General features: G+C 47.9%; 1 protein-coding gene across 2 annotated transcripts in view; it reads left to right on the forward strand.

Moving 5' to 3' along the window:
- The window catches only part of GJC2 (gap junction protein gamma 2), a 114,997-nt gene that overhangs the window by 19,558 nt on the left and 74,585 nt on the right, over window positions 1–20,854 (forward strand). For both annotated transcript variants that reach the window (XM_024107406.3, XM_005286294.4), the window contains one exon: window positions 15,242–15,341. The gene's annotated coding sequence lies outside the window, so the exon portion shown is untranslated. The remainder of the gene's footprint in view (window positions 1–15,241; window positions 15,342–20,854) is intronic.

A 20,854-nucleotide genomic window follows, 5' to 3' on the forward strand; every position in this document is an offset into this window, starting at 1 on the left:
TCCGGCTAGACTGAGCCTTCCCAGAGCCAGGTACCCGGACGCGGACGGACCGAGCCTCCCCAGAGCCAGATACCCGGACGCCGGCCGACCGGACCTCCCCAGAGCCAGGTACCCCGATGCGGATTGGCCGAGCCTTCCCCGAGCAAGGTACCCCAAAGTGGAGTGGCCGAGCCTGCCCCGGGCACGGTACCTCGAGGGGGAGCCCGAGCGCCCCCCTGACCCGAGACCGGAGGAGCAGCCTGACCCAGACGACCCTCTGCGAGCTGAGGAACCCATGGTGTGGGACCCCGCTGCCGAGCCCAGCGATGAGCAGGTACCAATGGAGGGGGAAATGGAAAGTAGCCCGGGGGTAGCTGACCCCAGTCTGGCTACAGCAGAGGAGCCAATGTCGGTGTGTTGCGGTCAGGACCCCACCGACACAGCGGCAGACTGACTGCCGCTCTTAGGGCCCCGGGCTGGGACACAGTGGAGTGGGTGGGCCTGTGTCCCCCCTGCCACCCCACTTACGGGTGGCAGCTTCCCCCTCCAGCCAGCGCTCCGGCATCGCAATTGAACTATTGTTTGTTGCCCCGCCCTGACTAAGGGCTTAGGGGCGTCCTGACTCTGTTACTGCTCAGCTCCTGATACAAGGTCCTGAGCCCTGAACTATTGTTTGTTGCCCGCCCTGACTAAGGGCCTGGGCTTACTGACTCTGTTACTGCTCAGCCCCTGATACAAGGTCCTGAGCCCTGGACTATTGTTTGTTGCCCCGCCCTGACTAAGGGCCTGGGCTTACTGACTCTGTTAGTGTTCAGCTCCTGACGCAAGGTCCTGAGCCCTGGACTATTGTTTGTTGCCCCGCCCTGACTAAGGGCCTGGGCCTACTAATTGTGTGCTCAGCCCTCAGGAAGGTTCTGAGCCCCCTGGACTATTGTGTGCTGCCCCGCCCTGATTGAGGGCCGGGCCTGAACCCCTGACTTTACTGCTCAGCCTGAAGGAAGGTTCTGAGCGCCCTGGACTATTGGGGGTTGCCCTCCCCTGAATAAGGGCCTAGGACGCCCTGAGTTTGTCAGGGCTCAGCTCCTGATCCACGGAGCTGAGCACCCGAACTATTGTTCATTGCCCCGCCCTGAGCTAGCGCGGGGGCTTGACTGACTTTGTAATCCCCAGCTCCGGCAGTGAGGACCGGAGCCCGGGCCTGAGTTACTGCCGGACCCTGACGGAGAGCAGGAGCTCATTGCAGAGGCCGTGTACCTTTGGCCTAGTCCCTGCCAGAGGGGCGGAACCCTGAGACCGATCCAGGCCGTGTAGTGAGGCGGCCTGGCCCCCGACGGCCCCTGAAAGGGCCCGACCCCCGCACCGGACGTTTACACACCTGAATCTCAAGACCCAGAAAACTTAAGGCGTGAGGAACAAGGGATGATCGTGCGGCTCTGGTTCTTGGCCAACCTTCATCTGCAAAAGTCAGAGCTATCAACCCTTTGCTGTATGTAGGAGCTGATGCGATAAGGCCTAGAGGTACAGCAGCTCTAAGAAAAGTCTATGGATATATTCACCTGTAAATCCATAGGCTTAAAAAGTTCAGAAGAGGAGGAGATGGAACTAAGTAGCGTATTCTGCCTGAAGCAGATCACGCAGCAGTTTTATCTGCCCTTGGTTTGTTATGTAGACAGGGCGTAGTTGGACAGGTTTGTTATGATCTCTGGAGTTTCAGAATTGCCAACCTCATGCCAGGGATGGTTATAAACGTTTGTATTGGCTTGCTCGGCGTCGGCATCAATTACAATGGACTTTCTAGGAAAGTTGATTATTTAGATGTTGTTGACTTTTCAATGAAGACCACTAGGAGATGGTGTCAGATAGTATGACTAGATACAATACACTGCTTTGGGGTTCTCTTGTACTTGTGTGCCAAAATGTACATTGCAGTAATACGTATGGGTCAGTAGGTTCAAACTATGATGTAGTTACAGTAACACTCAAAAGCTCCGTCAGAACTGGGGCCCATTGGGCGAGGAGCTGGACAGACACAAGTAGACGTGGTCCCTGCCCTGAAGATCTTGCAATAAACCTATATTTAGACACCTAAATAAAAGGGGTAATTTCCATAGATTCTGACCACTTGCGCCTCCTGCTGAAGTAAATCAAGGCAATTAGGTCTGGAGCCTAAATAGTCAAGCTGGTCAAATATTGACAATTATTTTTTTTGCTGCAAATTTTGAAGGAAATTGTTTTTCACCTGACATTTATCAGTCCCAGCACTTTTGAGTGTTTGATTTTGCAACCTTAATGTTCTTTTAACACAGAGGTCCCCAAACTTTTCAGGGTCACGCCCCCCCTTACCCCTGTCCGCAAGCGCCCCTCCCCTTGGAGCTGAGGCTGGTAGCAGGGCTGCAGCTCCTGGGGAGGTGGGGGACATGGACAGGGGCAAGGGGGCCACAGCTGGGGTCGGGTCTGGGGCCAGGAACGGAGCCATGGCCAGGGGCCGAGGCTGGGGCCAGGAGTGGAGCTGTGGCCAGGCCATGGTTGGAGGTTGAGACTGAGGCCGGAGCAGAGCTGGGGCTGGGTGGCACTCCTTTCCTGTCCCCCGTGCCAGGTGTCTTCTTCCTCAGGTGGGAGGTGAACTCACACAGATGCACCTCTGAACCCTGGGTCCTCACTGACTAAGGACAACCATAGTATGAGAACACAAGGGCAGCTATTTGCTACTCTAAGGATAAGGGACATGGTTTCGAATCTCAGACACCACCATGAAGTACCAACGGATCAGCATTTTATTGGTAGCTGCTGTATGGACCCAGTGAGTTCAGCTTTGACTGCAGTCCCTAAAAGGGACAAGACACCGGAAGCTCAGCCTGTGCTTCCCCTAACAATAGTCATGTTGTTGGACTGGCAAGTTAGGCCTGAACCTCAGGGGGCAGACGACGTGCAGCACATCCAGGCTTCCGTGACTCCCTTTGTCTGGCACTTGTCTGCACCTTTGTAAATGCTGCAGCTGGCCATGAACTGTCTGCAGTTCAGCTTCTCTGCAGCAGTAACTGGTACGGCAGGACGTCTGTGAGATCAGGAACAAAAAAACCCTTGAGTTGATTTCCCTCCCCCTCTCTGCCAGGGACACAAAGAGAACGAGGAGCAGGATGTTTTGCTGGTGTTTAATTTCCCTCTACGTCCGACACAGGTCATCTCTGAGAAACGTGGGATAAAAAAGCAGGCAGGTCAGGGAACATCCACTGCCCAGGTCGACAGGACCAAAAGCCAGGACCTTCCTTAAGAGCAGCGACTCTTCCCTTTCATGCTGTTTGCTTGGCCCTGGACTTTCCATGGGACACAGGGGACTTTCTAAGGACACAGGGGACCATTAGATCATCTAGTCTGACTTCCTGTATCTCCAAGGCCATTACATTTCAGCCCGTTACCCCATTATTGGGCCCGATAGCTGGTGTTTGACTAACGCACATCTTGATGGGGGTTTATCCTCAGCACAAGTATTCCAAGAGACTCTATGGCACAATAATGAATAATGCTGCCAGCTGGAGACCCCCAATTCTAGTTCCCTTTCTGTGCCTGGTTCTCCACTGCCACTCTACGTATCTAGCGCACAGAATCATAGCAATGTAGGGCTGGAAGGGACCTCGAGAGGGCAGCTAGTTCATCCCCCCCACACCGAGGCTAGATCATCCGTGACAGGTGTCCATCTAATAATGATGGTGTAGGTAGCGTCTACACTGAAACAATATAGCATCTGTACCGCTGCGGCATTTTAAGTGTAGACAAGCCCTTAGCGACTTGCCCAAGGGAAAACTGATGGAGCAGAGAATTGAACCTGGGTTTCTGAAGTCCCAAGCTAGCACCCTCACCAGTTGACTCCCCTCCCTCTCTGCAAGCAGTGGCGGATTAGGCCCATGAGACCATGCCCATAGGGCCGTGCCCAGAGGCCCCAGCCAATTGGGGGGGCCCCCCCCAGGCTGGAACTCTGGCCCTGCCCCCTGCTCCTCCTCTCCCTCCCTCTGGGGTCCTGCCACCCTCTTCCCTCTTGAGGCCCTGCCCCCTGGCCAGGCCAGAGGGGAGCTGTGGTAGAGTGAGCACTGAACATATTCCTCCTTTGTGAAGCTGCCCCCCATCCCGAGCCCCTCTCTTTCCCCCTCCTTCCTGTGCGGAGCCCGGCCCCTCTCCTTCCCCCCCACTCCCACACGAAGCCAGGCCCCTCGGCCCCTCTCCTCCCCCCTCCCTCCCACGGAGAGATGAGCCCCTTGGTCCCTCTCCCTCCCGCGTGAAGCTGCCCCCCAAGCCTCTCTTGTTCCCCCTCCCTCCTGTGCAGAGCTGTCCCCCCGATCCCTTCTCCTTCCCTCTCCCTCTTGTGCGGCTTATGCGTGGAGCTGGGTCCCCCCAACCCCTCTCCTGCCCCCCATTTTACACATGGCTGTAGTGAAACACACCGAGGTTAAGTGAATTGCCTCCAGTCAAGCACAAAGTGAATCAGGCATCACTGCTAGGTAGAGAACTCAAGAGTCCTGACTCCCAGTCTCCAACACCTACCAATAGACAACACTGTTTTAATAGAAAACCTCACGTCTCAGCTATTACAATATTTGGCCCTTAGGCAGAGTTCTCTGGCATAACGCTGTATTATGTGTACAGACAGCTGCAGCTGTCCATACTCACTCACCTGAAACTACAGGCTCCAAAACTACTGTCACAAGTATCAGTAGGGTTATTCATTCAAAACCAAACAATTTATCGACAAGATGAAACTTTAAGATAGCCACATTTTTTGTGCGTTGCACCATTTATTTTCATTCATATTTATTTCTATGCTTCCTGGGCAGCTGTGGGGAGCCCCGGACCCTCCACCTGTCCCGGGCGAGGAGCCAGGGTGCCCGAGACCAGCCCATGGCCCGTGTCCCTGTCCTCCAGGGCACGTCGTCCATGACAGGTGGAGGGTTCAGGGCCCCCCACAGCAGCCCCAGCTCACTGGGCAGCTCTTACCACGGCCCGACTTCCGGCCATGCCAGGAGGCAGGGCCATGGGGGGAAGGAGAGGAGCAGGGAGCGGGGCCCTGTGGTGGGGGCATGGGGGTCTCCCCGATGTTCTTTGTGCTGAGGGCCCCAATAAATCTTATCCACCTCTCTCTACAAGCTGCCATCATGTGCTAATCTAAAGTTTCTATTCAGTCCTGATGCAGGCAAAACTCCCACTCAATTCATGGAGTTTACAGCAGTGCAAATGAGGGCAGGATGGGACCTTGACTTCAGTGGAGTTTTCATAAGAGGCTGAGTAAAGGTCTCAGGATTGGGTCTGTACATTTGTGTGTTCCGGCCTCGGCTGTTTCTGTTTTGGGGACACATTTCAAATGGACGGGAGTTTTCCCCTCAGTTCAGGATTGAGCCCTTCGTGTGGATTTAGTGTTATTTATTTTTGGCAGTGGTGGAAAACCTAGTAATCTTGATTAGCAGGCCGTGCTGCACCAAATTGATCCAGGCCCCCCATGGCGACTACCCCTACTGCCAGGCCCTTCATCAGATAATTAAAGTTCATTTGCAGTTTCTTTCACAGCCTGGCATGTGCTGGGTCTACCAGCTGTGCAGCGGCTCGAATCAGGACACTTTTTTTATACTATTTATTTATTTAGGAAGTATTTATAGGGTTACAAATCCTTGCCGTATATATATCAGCAACAAAAGAATCATTACAACAGTGAGCTTTTGTTTAAAGACATTATACAATAATACAGTCGTCATCTCTCTGTTTAACATGGTGTTACCCTATTACAGTATGAGCATCATGACAACACCCAGGACATGGGTTGTTCCTAGTGATTTTGTTAAACGGAGCGAACTCTCTAATTATACATATTTAACAGGCCAGGCATGTGTATCAAACGCTCATATTCACAAAAATTGGATAGGTGTGCTGGTTGGTTTGTTTGCAGGTGAATATTCTCTGTCTGAGTGTTGAATAAATGAGATACAAGGTAGGCGAGGTAATTATTGGACCAGCGTCTGTTAGTGGAAGGTGCAAGCTTTCAAGCTACTCGGAGCTCTTCTTCAAATCTGGGGAAGAAAGCAGAGTGTCTGAGGGTTTGCCTACACTTAAAACACTACAGTGGCACAGATGCACAGCTGAAATGCTTCAGTGTAGACATTACCTGCACCGAGGGGAGAGATTTTCTCATTGGTGTACGTATTCCATCTCTCCAAGAGGCGGTAGCTAGGAGAATTCTTCCATGGACCTAGCACTGCCTATACCAGGGGTTAGGCCTGTTTAACTGCATTGCTCAGAGGTGTTGATTTTTCACACCCCTGAGCGATGTAACTATAGTGACCAAATTTCCTAGTGTAGACCAGGCCTTAGATCAGATTAACTACGCTGCTCAGGGGGGTGGATTTTTCACACTCCTGAGCAACGTAGTGATGCCGACCTAATTTCCTAGTGTACATGAGTCTTGAGATAAATACAGGTTGGGACAGATTGTTAAGCAGAAGGGGTAACATGTGAGAGATGGCACTTAGGCTTTTTGCTAGATCTTAAAAGAAACAATTACAAAAATTAAGCACCCAAAATAGCTTTCTTGGGGCTTCAGCTTAAAGGTTACAAGCAAACAAAAGCATCTGGGGTTAGCACAGAGGAGATCCACAAGCCAAAATAAAAAATAAACCTGATAGTGTCTAACTAAACATTCCCTATCCAAATAATTTCTTATAGGTCTGGAAGATGAATTTTCATACCTGGTTCAAGCCTTACACAGCATTGCTGCTCTGTCCCTGCAGCCCAGAGAACAACAGACAAAGGGAAAGTTTCTTTCCCAAATTTAAAAGTTCTAGCCTTCCCATTGGCTCTTTTGATCAGGTGCCCACTCCTTTCCTTTTACCTGTGGGCTTGTTAACCCTTTACAGGACCTGTGTAATGCTTGAACCAGGTATGAAAATTCATCTTCCAGACCTATAAGAAATTATTTGGATAGGGAATGTTTAGTTAGACACTATCACGTTTATTTTTTATTTTGGCTTGTGGATCTCCTCTGTGCTAACCCCAGATGCTTTTGTTTGCTTGTAACCTTTAAGCTGAAGCCCCAAGAAAGCTATTTTGGGTGCTTAATTTATGTGAGAGATGGTCACTTGAAATGAAGTGAGTAATTGGGGGTTAGATTGTTATGCATAAAGGGTCTGAAGTGGACTGTTAAAGGTAGCAGGCTATGGGGCACGTTACAAATTGTTGTAATGAGCCATAAAAGCAGTGTGTCTGTTATGTCCATGGCAGAGTTATACATTTAAGTTCCCAGGCTTGCCTTCTCTGAAGGTGTTATGCACGTAGGACAAGTATGGAAAGATCAGATATGGAGTGATCACTTTGTGAAAAATATCAGGGGGTAGCCATGTTAGTCTGGTTCACAAAAACAACAAGGAGTTCGATGGCACCTAAGGCTTGGTCTACACTACCCCCCCTAATTCGAACTAAGGTACGCAACTTCAGCTACGTGAATAACGTAGCTGAAGTTCGAAGTACCTTATTTCGAATTAGTTGAAACTTACCTTGGTCCACACTCGGCAGGCAGGCTCCCCCGTCGACTCCGCGGTACTCCTCTCGGCGAGCTGGAGTACCGCAGTCGACGGCGAGCACTTCCGGGTTCGACTTCCAGCCGTCGAACTTGCCGGTAAGTGTAGCCAAGGCCTAAGTCTAACACATTTATTTGGGCATAAGCTTTCATGGGTAAAAAACCTCACTTGCATCTGAAGAAGTGAGGTTTTTTATCTACGAAAGCTTATGCCCAAATAAATCTGTTAGTATTTAAGGTGCCACCGGACTCCTTGTTGTTTTTGTGAAAAGTGTTTGTCTACGAACGATCTGGTGTTTTTGTCGTTGATCATTTTTCTGCAAACAACATATTGAATAAATGGTAACCAAATAGCTAAGCATGGATTGGTCCTCTGTCTATTTTGCTGGGTACCTTTTTGGTGGCGGGCCACATCTTTAAGGCTGGTTAATGGCAAAATAACTCAACAGCACTGTTCACAGTGGCTAAGTCCCATGACTGTGTTGTTTCATTGTGTAGAAGGGGATCATTTTAAAGCTCTCCAGAGTGTGCATCGGGGACATTTCCCTTTGGCCAGGAGTATGATCTAACATATTTTATTGATTTGATATTGGATTGCTAATTATATTGTGACATGGCAGGCTGCCCTGCAGAGGCCAGCAAGCAATTATACTTCCAGTGATCTGACCCAGTGCGTACGCACTGATTTATTTAAACGCTCGGCAGACGTGACCTTCGCTTGTGTTTGGGTTTCTCCAGTGCTGTGTGGGCAGGGATGGCTTGGCTTATGCTAGTGGTGTCTGTAAATGAAAAGTGACATGAGCTGCGATTCATTCACATGGCAGCCACATCTTGAATGTTCATCTGGAAGGAGCATGTCCATGGTTGGAAAGGGGGGTTCACCTCTCAGATCCTGGTGGATCTGCCGGATGGCAGGACTATCCACCCCATGGCCCTGGACCAGCTCTGATGTTACCTCCTCCCCATCGTCTCCCCTTCCTAGGCAGCATGGCTCTAGTGTACTGTTGGCAGCTGCCCTACTTTTATAGGAGGTCTCACAGGGTGGGGTGGGCCGGAGGGGAAAATGATGTAAAGGTGATGCAACCTCGTGGCACAGTGTATGTCACCTCTGGCTTTGTCTTTGTGCATCCTGTGACGTTACACTCCATATGATTTTGTAAAAATATGCTAATGAGTGTGAATATAATGTAACTGGAATATGCTTCATGCAAAAGGTCTCTTGTAAGGTGTCATTACAAGGTTTATAATCTACTGAGTGTGGTCATCCTATTTGTATAAATGTATCATTCTTGTATCTGGAACTAGAAATATGAAATGTTACTCTGAGGTCCTATTGTAATTATGTAAAGTGTGGGCCATTAATGAGGGTTTGGAATTGGTTGCAAATGGCTCTGTTTACTTGCAAGCCTTCCTGTGAGTCAGGACAGGATGAATGAAGGTTTGGGGTCCCACAGGACATGTGACTATGTCACCTGGTACTGGAATCCATCTAAAACCTGGTGCTGTTCCATTTAGAAGGAGGGGTGGGGACCCAAAGAGACAAAAGATTCCCGCCTTGTGCCAAAGCTATATAGGGGGGTGGAACAGAACAAAAGAGGCTTCAGTCATGAGAAATCCCCTAGCTACCACCTGAGCTGGAACAAGGACTTTACCAGGGGAAAGGCTTGGGCCCAGACTAGAAAGGAGTCTAATCTGTGAAAGAAGCTTATTGGAACATCTCTGAGGGTGAGATTTATCTGTAATCAGTTTCTTAATATATTTGGTTTAGACTTGCATGTTTTAGTTTTATTTTGCTTGGTAACTTACTTTGTTCTGTCTGTTATTACTTGGAACCACTTAAATCCTACTTGTTATACTTAATAAAATCCCTTTTGTTTATTAATTAACCCAGAGTAAGCAATTAATTCCTGGGGGAGCAAATAGCTGTGCGTATCTCTCTATCAGTGTTATAGAGGGCAGACAATTTATGAGTATACCCTGTATAAACTTTATACAGAGTAAAACGGATTTATTTGGGGTTTGGATCCCATTGGGAGCTGGGTGTCTGGGTGCTAGAGACAGGAGCACTGCTTAAGCTGTTTTCAGTTAAAGCCTGCAGCTTTGGGGGACGTGTCTCAGACCAGGGCCTGTGTTGCAGCAGGCCAGCGTGTCTGGCTCAACATGACAGGGTACTGAAGTCCCAAGCTGGCAGGGAAAACAGGCTCCGAGGTAGTCTCAGCACATCAGGTGTCAGTCCCAAGGGGGTCTCTGTGACCGAACCCATCACACATCGTTCCTCTCAAACAGCTCCTTAGGACTAGGAGTGGGTCCAGAGAAAAGAGGGAAGCAGATGCAGAGGTGAGAATCCCACCCCTTTCTTGTAGAAAGGCCTCCCTCAGAAAGCAGTCTTCAGAAACCCCCTCTGCACCCTTGACACCCAGGAAGACAACCCCGACCACGTGAAAATCTGGACTTTGTGAGTTTTGCACTGGAAAATAGTTCATGGATGTTTATTGGCATCAACCTTGTTGGCAAACCACCATTCACGCAAAACGGATGGAAAATACTGGGTGTAAGCAATTGTGGGGTCAAGGCGCCATCTGGTCAGAACCTGCCATTCATGTTAGCGAAGAGATCCCTGCGCCCATGGAGAGGAGTGCAAATAGATTACAACACCAAGCAGGGGTTTGGATCAGTGCATGACAGACCCACCCTGGCGATAGGTGTTGGCTCTGGTGATGGAGCTGGAGCCTTGCTGACTTGCTGTTGAAAATGACTCACTCGCTCCAGCCTGGCTGTGAGGGAGGTGGGAGTGACTCTCCAGAGAGGAGATGGTCGGTTTGGGCTGAACAGTCTGGAGAGAGGAACCCTAGGAGCAGCCAAGCCCGATGGGATGGCGCAAACTGGAATTTGTGCTGGATTGTTGCTAGTTTCTTTGTTAACCTTCAAATGTCAGCCAACGCTGCTAAATACAGAAACCCTCCTTTGCAGGTGTTTGTCCTTACGTTTGCATTATATATGTATTTGTTATAATCCAAGGCTATAGTCACTTTGAATGGAGATGGCTAGTTTGTTTTGAGGCATTTTTGTTTTTTCAACAAAAAATCAAAACTTTCTGTGTTTTTCTCAAAAAAAAAAACCCAAGTTGGTTAGTCGAATTGTTTAGCTGCTGCTGCTCCTGCGGCTTGAGGATTAATCTGTCTTTAGACTGCAGAGCCACAGGTACGAAGCGGATCATCCTCTGCTTACGCGACCAAAGTGCTGAGGAGACCAGAATGCAATCAGCTGCTGGCCAGAATTTGGGCCCTGGAAGGCTGGGCCGGGACTTTCTGTGTGGGACAGGACCTGGCGCAGGGGGAGCTTTGAAGTGGGACATGGGAGAATTGAAACAGCTCTTCAGGAAGTCACGTAGCTAGTGCTGATCTGGCTGGGGATTTGCTAGGTGAAGGGAAACAAAGTGTTTTGGCACATGCTCAGCCTCGTCAGGTTTGTTTTAGGCAGATTTTGGAGAATAGGGGTGAAAAGGGCAAAAAGTTACTGCAGGGCTCCAAGAAAAAAATAGATGAGGGAAAAATATCAAGACAGCTAAGTACAAATGAACAAACTGGACACAGCCAGAATAGATCACAAGACCGATGCTGTCCCCGCTGACTTGGCTACAGTCAAACACCCTTGTACTAGACATGCTGAGATCTGTGGTTTAAAGGATCTTGTATTATTGACTCTGCCTTAGAACATGGACAGCTATTAGAATCATAGAATATCAGGGTTGGAAGGAACCTCAGGAGGTCATCTAGTCCAACCCCCTGCTCAAAGCAGGACCAATCCCCAACTAAATCATCCCAGCCAGGGCTTTGTCAAGCCTGACCTTAAAACCCTCTAAGGAAGGAGATTCCACCACATCCCCAGGTAACCCATTCCAGTGCTTCACCACCCTCCTAGTGAAAAAGTTTTTCCTAATATCCAACCTAAATCTCCCCCACTGCAACTTGAGACCATTACTCCTTGTTCTGTCATCTGCTACCACTGAGAACAGTCTAGATCCTCCTTCGAACCCCCTTTCAGGTAGTTGAAAGCAGCTATCAAATCCCCCCCTCATTCTTCTCTTCTGCAGACTAAACAATCCCAGTTCCTTCAGCCTCTCCTCATAAGTCATGCGCTCCAGCCCCCTAATCATTTTTGTTGCCCTCCGCTGGACTCTTTCCAATTTTGCCACATCCTTCTTGTAGTGTGGGGCCCAAAACTGGACACAGTACTCCAGATGAGGCCTCACCAATGTCAAATAGAGGGGAATGATCACGTCCCTCGATCTGCTGGCAATGCCCCTACTTATACAGCCCAAAATGCTCTTAGCCTTCTTGGCAACAAGGACACACTGTTGACTCATATCCAGCTTCTCATCCACTGTAATTCCCAGGTCCTTTTCTGCAGAACTGCTGCCTAGACATTCAGTCCCTAGGCTGTAGCAGTGCATGGGATTCTCCCGTCCTAAGTGCAGGACTCTGTACTTGTCCTTGTTGAACCTCATCAGATTTCTTTTGGCCCAATCCTCTATTGCTGTGGCATGAGTCTGCCTGCTTGCTGAGTACGACGTTATCCGAAGAGCACCCAACACTGGTGCTCTGTGATCTACTCTGAGCACCATCAAATGGGATGCCAGGTGTTGGCTTTAACCGATGAAGCCCTAAATGGTTTGGGACTTGGTTTACCTTGGAGCCTACTGCCATTGTCTGCAGTTGCAATCAGTGGAGGTGTCTGAGCTAGAAATCCCTTGGTTTAAAAGGGCAGGCTCTGTGGATAGGGGGTTCACGGCAAGGGGCCTCTCACCCCTGAAAGTTGTTTTGATCATGCAGAGCCTGCATTGGTTAATCTGCTGCACATGCTGCAAAGCCTGGCTTTTGAAGCAGGTGTTGGGGACTGAGCTGGGTTGATGGAGTTCGAGCTAGAAATCCCAATGGGCTTGTGGTTAAGACGGGCAAGTTCCGTTGTTGTCATGGAGCAGTCCAGGGGTTATTAACTGGCTTGTAAATATCACATTGAATGCTGGTTTAAACCATTCTAAGTGTTTTTGTATTACGGTAGTGCCTAGATGCCCCAACTGAGACCAGGGCACCAGTGTGCTAGGTGCTGTACATAACCTTAATAAGAAACAGCGTTGTTCCCAAGAACTTACAATCTAAATGGACAAGACAAAGGGTGGGAGAAAGGAAGTATTCCCATTTTACAGATGGGGAATGGAAGAGCTACAAAGGGATCTCACAAAACTGGGTGACTGGGCAACAAAATGGCAAATGAAATTCAGTGTTGACAAATGCAAAGTAATGCATATTGGAAAACATAATCCCAACTATACAGGTAAAACGATGGGGTCTAAATTAGCTGTTACCACTCAAGAAAGAGATCTTGGAGTCATTGTGGATAGTTCTCCGAAAACATCCACTCATTGTGCACTGGCAGTCAAAAAAGCGAACAGAATGTTGGGAATCATTAAGAAGGGATAGATAATAAGGCCTTTATATCAATCCATGGTACGCCCACATCTTGAATACTGCGTGCAGATGTGGTCGCCCCATCTCAAAAAAGATGTATTGGAATTGGAAAAGGTTCAGCAAAGGGCAACAAAAATGATTGGGGTATGGTACAGCTTCCTTATGAGGAAAGATTAATAAGACTGGGACTCCCTGCTCACCTCCCCTGGCTGCTGGCTGCAGCCCCCATGGCCGGGCCCGGGCACCTCCCTGTCTCCTCAGGAGCCCAGGTGGTTCTGTGCTCCTAACAATATGTTTTAACATAAGTGGCACGGGGTGGCAGCGGAGCTCCACATAAAACATGGGGGTGCTGCAGGACCCCTCACACCCAGGGCCGCTGACAGGGGGGCAAAACGGGCAGCTGCCCCAGGGCCCGGCGATTTAAAGCACCTGGAGCACCCGGCCGCTGCTGCTGCTATCGCACTGAAGGGCTGGCTGGGGGAGGCTAGCCCCAGCCCCGCCCCATCCAGGGACCTGGAGCCAGCCCCCCTCCACCTTGCCCAGGGACCCGGCAATTCTGTTGGCAGCCCTGCCCGCACCCCTAGTTCCTGTGCCTGTGGTCCCGGCTGCCGCCCCACGGCCCACACCCAGGTCCTGGAGTGGACAGGGATTTGGCTTTCGGTTTCTTGGCTATGTCCCGGGGGGGCCCCCGAAAATGAAGCTGTGCACAGGGCCCCACTACCAGCAAATTCCCAGTCCCAGACATATCCCCAGAAGAGTACATCTTATACTGCCAGCTCTTTCCTACTGTGCAGTAAAAGCTCATAGAAAGTCCCTCGTTTCATTAATAGAAAATGATATGCACAAACCCTGTTATCTCAAATGGAAGTTCCAGACACTGGTTTAGCTAAGACAAGTTTATTAACTACAGAAAGATAGATTTTAAATGATTACAAGTAATGAGGCATAAAAGTCACAATTGGTTACAAAGAAGTAAAAGGTAAAACACAAACTAATAACTAACTTACTTAAAGCAAAAAGGTTTTTCTCACCACAGGATCACAGCAGTCTGGCTGGATATTTCAGCCAAGACCTCTCCCCCAGTTTGACGATGCTCCTTTTATCTTTCAAATGTTGTTGATGCCATGAGTAGAGATGAGGGGAGAGAGGTGATTTGTATCCTCTGTTCCTCATTTTTATATCTTTCCCTCCTCTCTGATAATCATCTCCAGCTGGGGTTCAGGGGACAGCAAGTCTATCTGCCAAGGTGTAACTTTCTCACTCACACCCTTCTTCCTGCTAAAGAATGGCTGTTTAACCAGGTGATTGTCCAATTGATTTTGTTGCCACCTGGCTGAGGCATCAGTTTGCTCTTTTCTCTGAGGAACTGGTTTGCGTCTGCTTTTCTAAACTTGGAGCATGTCTCAGTAATGTTATACAGTAGAATCTTATAACTTTACAAACAATATTGCCATACATGTTTTACCAGAACAATAATGATCAGCAAATTATGAATTTTCAAAAGATACCTCACAAGGCCTACTTTGTATACAATGTATCATAGTCTTGTAAAAGTGGTGAACGTAAAGGTACAGTCTGTCACACACTGCCCCCAGAATCTCATCCAGTAATCCCTATTCAAGCCCATAACTTCTGTGTGAGCTAGAATATGTCTTTTAAAAAAACATCTTGAGTTAAAGGCTGAGTGACGGAGAATCCACCACACCACTAGATAAATTGATTCAATGGTTAGTTACCCTCACTTAAAAACTTGCACCTTATTTCTAGTCTGGAGTTGTTTAGCTGCTCTCTTCTACTGAATGGAGTATGGGTTTGAGAATCTGACTCCTACCAAATTGGGGTAGAGCTTGGAGTGAAAACCAGATGTCCTTCTCCTTTGTCATAGCTCCACAATACGTATATTGTGTTTTTATAACATTCTCTGCAGGTCATTTGACAGAAGTGCAAGCAGGATATTCTTTTACTGGTGCCCACCCTTTGTCTTTTGTTATGGTGGCTTTGTAGTAGCTACCCATGATCACATGCCCATGAGGTGATTTCTCTGTCAGGAAGAAGTGAATGAAGCAAGGGGCAAAACCTTTGATTGAGAAATTTGTACTATTCTTGGCAGTTCTGCAGATGGAACAATGAGACCCTTGAGAGTGGAATCTGAAATGATGCCTCATAGTGCTTGGTGGGGAGAGCTGCCTGCCTGAACCCAAAGAATGATGAATTGTCTTTCTTTCTTTTTTTTTGTTTTTAGTACTGAAGTCACCAACAGCAGTGATTTTTTTCAAAGCTTTCCGGCTATGCAGTGAAGATCTGCAGCTAAGAAGCAGCTATTTTTTTCCTCTCCGTGAAAGGTAGGGAACTCCTAATAATTCTGTTAATAATATACAGCTCCATGTGTATCTCAGGTCGGAATAAAATATGATTTTCACAGCAAGGGGGCACTTCACACTTTAACCTTTGCCAGGTCCCAAGGTATTGACCCTTGTGATATCGACAAGATTGGGAAGCGTGAAACTCGGCTTACCTTCTGTTTTCCCTTATGCCAACTTTCAAAGTCCATATAATGTCTTATGTTAAAGATGAGCTTAAGCTGTCGTATTGAGACTCCAGTCTGTATTTTCAATGCCCCCAAATTTGGATCTGAGGTATTGGTTCCGCCCATTAAAAAGATGAGGGTGGGTGGGAACTTGATCCAGATCTGAAATAGAATTTGGGTAAGATTTTCAAAAGTGCCTGAGTAACTTAGCAGCCTAACTCCCAGTGAAACTCAAAGCTTAAAATTTTTAACTAAAGTCTCTTTGCAAAATTGGGATCTGGATCCAAATTTGGCTTTCAAACACGACAAGCAATTTTCTATGGAAAAAGATCCTGGGAATGGCTCCCCTCCCCTGTATTGGTTGCTAAGGCTGCTAAAAGGGTGTCATAAGGAGGAGGGAGAAAACTTGTTCACCTTAGCCTCTAAGGATAGAACCAGAAGCAATGGGTTTAAACTGGAGCAAGGGAGGTCTAGGTTGGACATTAGGAAAAAGTTCCTAACTGTCAGGGTGGTTAAACACTGGAATAAATTGCCTAGGGAGGTTGTGGAATCTCCATCTCTGGAGATATTTAAGAGTAGGTTAGATAAATGTATATCAGGGACGGTCTAGATAGTATTTGGTCCTGCCATGAGGGCAGGGACTGGACTCGGTGACCTCTCGAGGTCCCTTCCAGTCCTAGAATCTATGACTCTATAGTCAGTCCGGTTTCCATTTTCTTTCTCCCATGCATCAGCTGGGACGAGAAACAAAAACAGGAAAGCTAAATTGCAAAACCACAGGGGCAGGTACCTGAAGCTATTGTTAACTCCTCTTGTTCAGTTGACTAGGCTTCGTATCAATGGTGCCATTTATAAACGAAAGGAATTTTGAAAATTTAAACGCTTGTGAAAATGCCCTTTTGAAACTTGGAGGTTTCAGTAACTTTTTGTTGAAGTTGAGTTGCAGAGCACAAAGAAACTGTGTGTGTGTGTGAGAGAGAGAGAGACTCACCTGTTGTATCACATCTTTAGGACAGTAAGTTCACCAGGGCCTGGAATGTAAAATGTACCTGTAGTGCCCATACCACAATTGGGTCCTAGCCTGGTTGGAACACTAGAGATATGTTTACAGCCTCCCAGCCCGGGTAGACAGACCGGCACTAGCTTCACTCATGCTGGTGCACTAAACGTAGCGGTGTGGCCGTTGCGGCACTAGCCACCTGAGTCCAAGCCCGACTGACCCCTGGGTCTGTGCTTGGCTGGCTAGTCTGAGTCACCACCTGTGCTGTAACATTCCCACTGCTATTTTTAGCATGCTCGAGCAGAGCTAGCGTGATCTGTCTCCCTGGGCTGGGAAGCTCACTGCCAGTAGCAGTGTAGACATACCCTAGGTACTACTGTGATATCAATATGACATTGCCAATCCCCAATCAGGAATCATGAGTCAGCCCCCCCCAAAATCATGACATTGGTTTAAAAATCACTTGGGCTGTTTAATCATCTATTTTGGGTAGTTTGTGTTTACCTTGAGGTTTCTGAGCCTTCAGGGTGCTCTTGGTTTGCATTAATAAGCTTTTCCTCACAGTCATGAGGGCTAGAAATTTACCGTTTTTAAAAACATGCATGCTGAGAGTCTCATCTAACCACATGACTCCAGGAGCTGAGACTTTAAGAGAAACATTCATTCTCATGAGACCAGCAATAAAACCACAAGGTGGCAACACTGTATAGATGATGATAAACACAAGGTTACGGCATATTGGTTATATCAGTTGTTCATTCTGCACTTGTTGTAATGTCAATGTGCAGAATAATTCTCCCATCCTAGGGTTTTTAAAAAAAAAAGAGAATTACAGGTGCTCAATCAATGACTCAATGGCTTTTTGGAAATCTATTTAAAGTTCCTGTTTGGCCCCCATTACTGTCATATCTGAGCATCTCACAGTCTTTAATGTGTTCATCCGCAGCATAGTGTGGTAGGGCAGTGTTATTATCCCAGTTTTACAAATGGGAAACTGAGGCATGGCGAGGCTAAGTGACTTGCCCATGTGGTCACACAGGAAACCAGTGACAGAGCAGGAGTTGAACCAAGGTGTCCCAAGATTAGTTCCCTAATCACTGGACCATCCTTCTTCTCCCAGACAAAAACCCATTCTCTTTTCCTCTCCTCGCTTCCCCAGTTCTCCCTGGACCAAACATGGCTGCATAAGCTGTGGCTGCAAAAGGGAAAAAGCAGGCATTGTCCGTGCAGACAAAAGTGTGACCTAGCTGCCTCTGTGTGTCATCAGTTACTAGACACCCACAATGAGTGTGCACCCTATTTTGGGCACTTCAGCGTTTGCTGGCCCCGAACTGGTCTGTGTAGTGCAATGGTGGATTTGCATGTGTGGGATATGTTTATAGGTGATTGTATTCCTTTGGTCTTAGCTTGTCTTGCAGCGCTGTGAAAATAAAACGAAAGGTCTCTTATGTGAGTGTTCATACCTTGGTTGGGAAAACCCGGCATTTGGATGCACAAAATGAGGTGTGCGTGCATATTTCTGCAGGTAGAACCTAGTCAATGGGCCAGAACCTATGGTTCTGTTAGTGGAGGGGTAGCCAGCCTATGGCACGCGTGCCGAAGGCGGCACGCAAGCTGATTTTCAATGGCACTCACACTGCCCGGGTCCTGGCCACCGGTCTGGGGGGCTCTGCATTTTAATTTAATTTTAAATGAAGCTTCTTAAACATTTTAAAAACCTTATTTACTTTACATACAACAATAGTTTAGTTATATATTATAGACTTATAGAAAGAGACCTTCTAAAAACGTTAAAATGTATTACCGGCATGCAAAACCTTAAATTAGAGTGAATAAATGAAGACTCGGCACAGCACTTCTGAAAGGTTGCCAACCCCTGGTGGGTAATGCTGCCTGATTGGGCCCAGTGTTTCTAAGGGGAAAGAAGGTGAAATTGGAGCTCTAGACTTAGCAAATATGAATAGATGCATAACTTAACCTCCTTACTGGTGGTTCCTGCCTGAATCCCTTTGCAGTGATGGAATGTGGGCGGGTTCTTTAAAGAGCTGTCGCACCAGTGAAAGGTGATGTACTGGTGAGGTAGAGCAAGCAGTGCATTTTGGGAATGCATTTCACTTTGGACTCCCATGCCTAGGGGATTATGAAGCACTGATGCAGATAGGTCCATTTGTGTTCCCGGTGAGCCTGATTCTCCACTGCCTTTCCCCCGGTGGAACCGTTTCCCCCTGGGCAAAGTGGTGGTAAAATGTTACCATGCTATCTGGCCGGTGTTTTACATCAACTGCATAGTGACTTAGCGGAGCGTAAATGACTATATCAGGAGATGCAGAATGAGGCTCACATATGCAGTATTGGCAACTCTCATGTTGTTTGGTATTTTTTCATAAAACCCCAGTTTTAGGAATCATGTGACCATAATTTCAGCTTTCATGAAAAAAATATCATTTCTAAACTTCTTGGTTGCAGAGAAAAGCATGAAACAATGACCCGCGCAAGCCTCGAAAACCAAGTCAAATGAAGAGAACCCAACAGTTTTAAAATTTATTTTAAATAACCTCATGAATTTTAAAATGATTTCATGATTTTTGAGAGTCCAATCCGTGATTTTGGAGCTCTTGGGGTGGGCAATTGCATACATTGAAACACATTAAGTATGTTTCCTCAAGCACGGATACAGCAAAGAACTTAGTTTTAATACATATCTTGGTGTGTTTTTAGGCTGATTTTTCTCTTTCACCAGTACAACTCTACTGACTCCAATGGAGTAAATTTTGATTTGCATCAATGTAAAAGGAGAACTGGGCCCATTTAGTAATAACTAAAAATAACATAGGGCCATACCCTTAGACCAGGTCTGCACAACTCGTAAAGCGGCGAGGACCATATTACTCCAAAGAAAACTGCTGAGGGCCGAAACCCCACCGAAACACCCCCCCCCCCTCCAGCGCCGCCGATTTTATAGGGATAGTCCCGATATTTGGGCCTTTTTCTTATATAGGCGCCTATTACCCCCTACCGCTGTTCCGATTTTTTACACTTGCTGTCTGGTCACCCTACTGCCAGGTGTGGCTGAAGTTCATTTAAATGAGGCATTTTACACACAGTGCCTCCTAGTGGCTGCATGGCATCATATGGATTAGCATTCCACTACGCTGCCCTCTGTAGCGTTGGCTAACACAGGTGGGTCTTGGAACTCAGGCAGTAGAGGCTTATGGATTGAGATCCAGAGATCCGAGGTTCGCTGCCCACAGCCCCCCCGCAATGTGAATGGAACATGATGCATCCGGATTACAAATGCTTGTTGCTTACAACTGGATCAAGCCATGTAATTTCTTCTTACTACTCTGTGTTACTGTCCCTAGGAGAGATGCAGCATCTGTGTTGCCAAATATATTTGTGGCCAAAAGGAAAATATATTTTTGGTGACATGGATCCTAGAAATGAGGGCGCAGTCGTCAGATCATTATATACAGGGGTGGCTCTATGTTTTTTGTCGCCCCAAGCACGACAGTCAGGCGGCCTTCGGCGGCATGCCTGTGGGCGGTCCGCTGGTCACACAGATTCGGCAGCGTTTCTGCGGGTGATCTGCTGGTCCCGCGCTTTCGGCGTACCCACTGCCGAATTGCCGCCGAAGCCGCGGGAAGGGCAGACCTCCCGCAGGCATGCCACCAAAGGCTGCCTAACTGCCACCCTCACGGCGACTGGCACACCGCCCCCCCGCGGCTTGCCGCCCCAGCCACGCGCTTGCTGCGCTGGTGCCTGGAGCCGCCCCTGATTATATACCTCTTGCAAATATATGTAGGCCCAAATTTTCAAATGCAGCTACTAATTTTGAGTGCTGGGAACTCATTTTAACACCACGGGCCACAATTCCAGTTCAAGTCAATGGGAGCTGCAGGTGCTTTGTACCTCTCTATATCAGGCCCCTTAAAAAGCTGGGCACCCAGAATTTGAAGCCCCCCAAATGTAGTGACTAAACTTGAAAACATTAGCTCAGTTTCTCCAAGTTACACCCACTGAGCAGTGTAATTGGCATAGCTACGTTTGGTGGTGCGCAGTGTCTGCTTTCTCCTCATGACAGCTGTGGTTCCTTCCACATTGCAACAGCTTCCAAAAGCTAAAGATATTTTTCTTTGAATGCAGCCAGGAAGGCAGTCAATTCTTACAACTGCTTCAAGGCTTGGCTTCCGGCAGAAGCAGATCTAATTTGTCATCCAGCGGCTGTCAAAAGCACTGTAAAATCCTTGGACTCCTCCTGTGGAGAGAACAAACAAACCAATGGGAGATCGGTTGAGAGTGCAGGGACTGATTCTCCACCACCTTGAAAC

The sequence above is a fragment of the Chrysemys picta genome, chromosome 2, assembly GCF_011386835.1.
Source record: "Chrysemys picta bellii isolate R12L10 chromosome 2, ASM1138683v2, whole genome shotgun sequence".
Classification (NCBI taxonomy): Eukaryota; Metazoa; Chordata; order Testudines; family Emydidae; genus Chrysemys; species Chrysemys picta.